The sequence below is a fragment of the Macadamia integrifolia genome, unplaced genomic scaffold (assembly GCF_013358625.1).
Source record: "Macadamia integrifolia cultivar HAES 741 unplaced genomic scaffold, SCU_Mint_v3 scaffold536, whole genome shotgun sequence".
NCBI lineage: Eukaryota > Viridiplantae > Streptophyta > Magnoliopsida > Proteales > Proteaceae > Macadamia > Macadamia integrifolia.
Genome location: NW_024870477.1, coordinates 8,241 through 15,192, shown reverse-complemented (window position 1 = coordinate 15,192; position 6,952 = coordinate 8,241).

Sequence of the window (6,952 nt, the reverse complement as noted above, 5' to 3'; positions counted from 1 at the left end):
CCACAATCTCTGAATGGTTCCCTGAATCCACATCTAAAAAGGGAGCAAAAACGAGAGTAATCTTCCACGAACCCCAATGAGGGGTACACACAAACATCTACAACAAATCATGAAATAAAAACAATATGAATGCCCAACAAACCACTATGAATGCATTTATATGAATGCAATGCCATGATCCGGATTATTAGCAAACAAATCTAATCAATAGATTCTAAGTCCATAATGGTTATTAGTGCTACTACAACATAGGTGGTATCCATTGTCATGATTGTATGTTATTAGTCCCTAAGGATACAAGCTAGTTGCAAGTCAGGAGCATACCGGTCCCTACATAGGTGGTATTTGGGAGTCTCCTTAGCAGCTGTAAGTGCAGTCCTGTTAAAGGAAGAAGACAAGCACCAACATTTGATATACTAGGTGAGCAAGGTTTTGGTGGATGCAGAGCTGAGATACACTAAGGTGGAGAAGGTAGCGTATGCCCTAGTCGTCGTAGTGCGGAAGCTCCGACCATATTTTCAGGCTCATACCATCATGCTTCTGACTGACCAACCTTTGAGGAAGATATTTCAAAGCCGCAATGCATTAGGAAGACTGATCGAATGGGCAGTCGAGATAGGGGAGTTCGACATCACTTTCCATCCGTGAACCATAGTCAAAGCTCAAGATCTGGCGGACTTCATAGTCGAGCACGATCGAGGATGAGTAGGAGCAAGACAACCAGACACGACAGACTGGTGGCATACCCGACCAAGAAGCCCCAACCACCTGGAACCTGTTTGTAGATGGATCGACAGGTTTGAAGAAAAGTGGAGAGGGAGTGATCCTTGTCAGCCCAGGTGGCTTCCAAATACAATGTGCCCTCCAGTTCACTTTCCAAGCAACTAATAATGAAGCTGAATACGAGGCCTTTCTAGCGGGAGTCAGACTGGAAAAATCATTAGAGGTACGAAGGTTGTCCATCCATAGCAACTCCCAGTTGGTCATGCGACAAATAATCAGGGAGTATAGAGCTCGAGAAAATCGGATGGAGGAATACGTCAAGATGGCGAAAGACTTGTTAAAGACTTTTGAGAGCGTAGAAATAAAGGAGATTACCCACTCAGAGAGCACCCCAGTAGATATGCTCTCATGGTTGGCGACCACCCAATGTTCGGACATGATGCCACTAGTCTTCATCGAAGTTGTCCCTCACTCCAGCCTTAGCACCCAGGAAATGATGCAAGTGGATGAAGAAAGTAGCTGGACGACCCCTATCATCTCTTACCTCAAGGATGGAGCATTACTAATGGATCATAAGGAGGCTTGAAGGATTCAAACTCGAGCGCTAAGATTTGTGCTAATCAAAGATGGATCGTTGCTCAGGAGATCCTTTGCTGGTCCACTCCTCAGATGTCTGGAAAAAAGGGAGGCGGAATACACAATGAGGGAAGTCCATGAAGGAATCTATGGTCAGCACCTTGGAGGAAGAGCTCTAGCCCATAAAATCTTGTGCCAAGGATTCTATTAGCCACGAATGATGAAGGATTCAGCAGAGTACATCAGGAAGTGTCTGAAGTGCCAGCAATAAAGTTGAGCACCCTGAGCAACCAATACCCTTCGCTATGTGGGGGATGGATATACTAGGACCCTTCCCTGTCACCGGCAGACAATACAAGTTTGTGGTCCTAGCGATCGACTACTTTACAAAATGGATCGAAGCCAAGCCACTAGCCACCATAACGGAAGCAAAAACCTCAGTGTTTTTCAAAACAGTAGTAATCTTCCATTTCGGGATCCCTCGTCTGTTGATCACCGACAATGGAAAGTAGTTCAACAACAGAAGCTTCCAACACTTATGCAGTGACCTGAAGATCGACCATAGAAAGATTACAGTGGGATACCCTCAGACAAATGGGCTCACAAAGAATGCCAACAAAACCCTCCTTCAGGGTATCAAAAAACACTTGGATGATGCCAAGGGAAGATGGATAGAAGAACTCCAGAGCATCGTTTGGGCCCATAGAACGACGGAGAGGGCTGCTATGGGAGAGACCCTGTACTCGGTCACATATGGCACAGAGGCACTTAGCCCAGTTGAAGTTGGGGCAATGTCACTATGAGTGCAGGCATACGACAAGCAAGAAAATGGAAAGGGAATTGAGAACAATCTCGACCTAGTTGAAGAATTGAGGGAACAGTCACAATAAAAAATGGCGATATACCAGCAGCGGGTGGCAAAACACTTCAACAAAAAGGTCACCGAGCACACTTCCAAATGGGCAACTTGGTGTTGCGATGAGCAGAAGTATCAGATCCCAAACACCAAGGAAAATTATCACCAAACTGGGAGGGCCCATACCATGTCACAAAGGTGATCAATCCAGGCATGTACCACTTGTCATCCTTGGGGGGAAAAGAGATCGAGCGAGCTTGAAATTCTACAAACCTTAGACAATACTATCAGTAAAAAAGCTCTTCTCTTTCTTGCAAAATTGTCCATTACTGTTTCATTTTGAAAAGCTATAACATCAATGAAGAAGGTCACCCAGACTCTTTCACACATACTCTTTCCATATTCTACCAAGAAACATGAAAAAATCCCCACGTCCTCGAGACACTCGACCTCCTTTAAGGACTGAGGTCGAGCATACAAGCGACCTCGAGACACTCGACCTTCAAGGATCGAGCTCAAGCGCACAACTGACCTTGAGACACTTGAGCTCTTTTAAGGACCGAGCTAGAGCATACATGCGACCTTGAGACACTCGACTTTCTTCAATGATCGAGCTCGAGCACATAACTGACCTCGAGACACTCAACCTCCTTTAAGGACCGAGCTCAAGCCAACACGCGACCTCAAGACACTCAACCTTCTTCGAGGATCAAGCTCGAGCACATAATTGACCTCGAGACACTCGACCTTTTCTAAGAATCAAGCTTGAGCATATACGCGACCACAAGCTCCAACACTTAAAGAAAAATTTTTAGCCCTAACACTTAAAAGAAAATTTTGTGCTCCAACGCTTAAAGAAAAATTCCAAGTTCTTACAAGCAGATAAATACACAAAAAATCATTCTACAATTTCAGAGGAAGAAGCAAGGACGTCCATAACTGAAGCAGGAACATCCACAACTGGCTCGGAGGTAGGAAGAACACCTTCAGTCTCGCGAACAGTGACATGGACCTCGACAGAAGGCAATATCGAAGCATTAGACTCCGACGAAGGTAGGACAAGGGTAGCATCTGGAATGACAGTCCGGATAGAAGTTTGAGCAAAGGTAGCACCTGACATAGAAACATCTTTCGTAGAAGACGACAGCATGGGTGTAGGATCTGGAACGGTGCTAGTCACTCGAGAAGGAGGCGGAGCAATACCTGATGAGGGGGGAGACGCCACAACTCCCAAGGACACCACTTTCTCCCACTCAGCATTAAACGCACTTAGGTCAATACTAGGACTCCTCCACTCAGACTCGTCATGAACTCGCAATATACCTTGGAGGTATAAACGAAAGCTAGCAAGAGCTACCTCAGTTTGATATACTGATAACTCCTTATACCTCCTTATCACTGCCTACTCACTCTTCGTTGCTTGCACCTTAACCATGGCCAACTAACTGCTACCTGTCAGAATCTCGTGCTGTCACTACCACTGCAACCCTTTTCTTCTCCTTATCTAACTCATTGTGAATCCGATGAATCTCAAGATCTCTCTCTTTAACATACTCCTCAAACTCCATGGCTTTGGCTATGTCAGCGAGATTCTGACGATGGAGCTCATCATTTCGGCCTTGCAATCCATGAACATCACTTTCTCTTTGAGCAAGCCGATTCTCCAATTCCTATCTCTCTTTCTCTTTTGCATTCAAGGCTTTCTGCAACCTCGTAGCCTCCGACCAACCCTCATCAACTTTCTTCTGACACTCTTTCAACATGTTGTAGCATTGATCAGAAAAAATAAGCATCTCTCAGAACATGGCTTGTCCCTACAAAATAGCCATCACAACGATCAGCCATGGTAGTAAAAAGGAAGGAAGTACTAAATAAAAAAGGAAAGACAGAAAAAGAGGAGCTTTACCTCTACCAACTGAGTAAAGCATTGACCAAGAAGCTCGTAATAGGTTGGTCGTTTATAATATGCTTTGTCTCTGGGGAGTGAACCCTCCAGAACAATGACTCGAGCATACTCCTGGTCATAAAAAATGGATTGATTAACTATCAGCTCATATTGAGGAATGTAGGGATCCCCGACAACTGCAGCCGTCCCCTCAGTCAACTTCCCCTTTTCTCAATGCCTCACTAGGTCCTTAGTAGGGTCAGGTCCTACCTCTTGCTCTACGGAAATGGGACTAAGGCTGGAGCCTGTACTGAGCACCTTTAGGCTGGACGAACATGAAGGCCCCAGTGGTCCTCCGTGACCACCACTCTAGTCGCTCCGCTGAGCTGCTGAAGTCTCCTCCTCACGACAACGCTTCCTAGACGTGACCTGGGCAAGCGGAAAATCATCCTCAGAATCTACCAACGCTTCACTATCACCACAAGCACTACCAACTGCCTGCTCTGGGACCACAGCCTGATGACACGACCCAGCACAGGCATGGTTTCATCCACCACTTGGCCCTTGTGAAGCTTCCTGACTCAAAGCCAGGTCCATTATGTTGAGCATGAAGTTTGGATCCATTGGCGCTACACGAACACAACACCCAATCAAAACCAGTACACAATAGCAATAAATAAGAGAAAAGAAAATTACAATGTAGCAACAACCTAATGGGCTCAGAGAAACTTACCCGAACTTAGACCAAACCTCAATAGGTATTGGTCAAGACCGAGGTGGGTGGCTAGGACCACCCGAGCACGACTACCCAACAGTGTAAGAACCTCCTTCTCTTTAGGCCGCAAGTTAGGCATCTTGTTTGCCCTGCCCGTGTTCAACAGCTACCATTGATTTGGAATATTATACACATCGACAGGGGAAATTGTCCTTCCACTGATCAACGGAGGTCGATATTCTATTGATAATTTCGTATACTTTCTTCCAACAATGGAAATAGAACTAGCCAGGAAACATGTTGTATGCGGACAGACAAAACTCGGTGATAAAAAACCGAATGGTCGGCTCAACATCGAGCTCAAATAGTTGACAGAAGAACCCTAATAGACTCATCCAAGAATTGGGAACCAATTGAGAAGGGACAAGATCGTAGTGCCTCAACACCAAGCACACGAAGGCATGAAAGGGAAAGCGCAACCCGTTTATCAGGGCAGCTTCGTAAACTCAAATCTCTCCCCTACGAGGTGCGCTTGCCCTCTCGTGAACCTCTAGCGCATGAAGTCCCACCAAGGTTGGGATATAATACCTAAACTTTACCAGGTCGGCAAGAGTAAACCTAGAGCCACATCCCCCATGGGCAGACTGATAGTGGGGTCTCGTATCCTCATAGAAATCCTTTGTGACCCCGGGGGGGCTGCAGGACCCGCCGCCAGAGTCTGATGACTCCTACTGGTATCCCTAACCATTTCCTGAGGCATTCGGACAACAACTTTAGGAGAAGACGAAGAAGAAGGCCCTAAGGAAGCAGCATCAAAACCAGAAGACTTCGACGTCCTAGAACCCGTATGACAACTCACTACAAGCAAACAACACACTTACTAGGAAAGGGCACGAATATAGTTCGAACGAGGAAGAAGGCAAGTCTAGAACCAAAATCTCCTCTTCAAATGTCTCTAAAGTCTCTACTCCACTCCAGATTGTCGAACCTCACAACTAAAATGACACAAGGATGGAAACATCCCCTTTTGAAGCCACTGATCAGACAAGGTGATGTTTGATTACCCAAAACATCAGTTCAAAAATAAACCAAAAGGAAACACGAATCTAGTCACTCCTCACCCATCTAATGAGACACAATCAATGACTCAAACGACGTATGGTTACCCAATCTCCCATTTCGTGTTAGGAACCCCCACTGTTTGACACATCCATCTGACGATGATAACCCCTATTTATGAACGACGACTGGTGGCAACTTTTGCCCATAAAAACACGAATACCAACACAAGATGGGTGGGAGTCCCAAGTCACCAAAGCACACTCCCAAACTCGACCATAGGCCCGAAAATGACATGAGCAGAAGATACGACAAACCATGCTCAAGACACTGATTACTCCCCGAGCTCCTATGCTAGAGCTCACAGAGTGGCGGGCCTATGATATACCATATAACCGTTAATCGGTCAATGGTCGGGTAACTAATCCAAAAGTCACATGGACCTAGGCAGGTAGGTCAAACCAGATCCCACGATCACCTAACCTCTCCTAGAACCTTGAGGGACTTAAGCGGGATTATCTAGTTGCTTGACCCTCAAGACACTAAACCATGGGGCTGGCTATGGTAGAGTTAGCCATTGGAGAATTTTCACCATGGTTAGGTTGACGGTTTTGATTCCCATCCTGGGTTGAGTTAGCCGTTGGAGGATTTTCACCATAGTTAGGCTAACGGTTTTTGCCCCAACTTGGGTCTAGTTAGCCGTTATGATCAGCCACGATAAGGAAAGATTCCCCCTATGAGGAAGAAACACATGCCCATGATCCTCAACTAATAGGGGGACCTGTGTGCTCAATATAAGGCGAGAAGGGCTAGGGAAGAAGGTAAGCTCTCATTCTCGCTGAACACTTGCAATATCCATTCACTAAGACTAACTTAAGCATCGGAGCCTGGTCTCGGAGTCTCCTCTGGGCCAGTTTTGAACCTGTGTTCTACAGGTTAACATGTGATGGAAACGTATAGCAACAACAATAAATCAAGAAAACAGAAAATTAGATTTTTCTTTTAGTCAACTAAAAAATTACAGGAATTAAAAAAAAAAAACTAAAAAATTATTGCTTTGATATAGGACCTAAATTTTCACCAGCATCATTTGGATATTATGTTAGGAGATAGCATCTCTCTGCCTTTAAACAAAAAA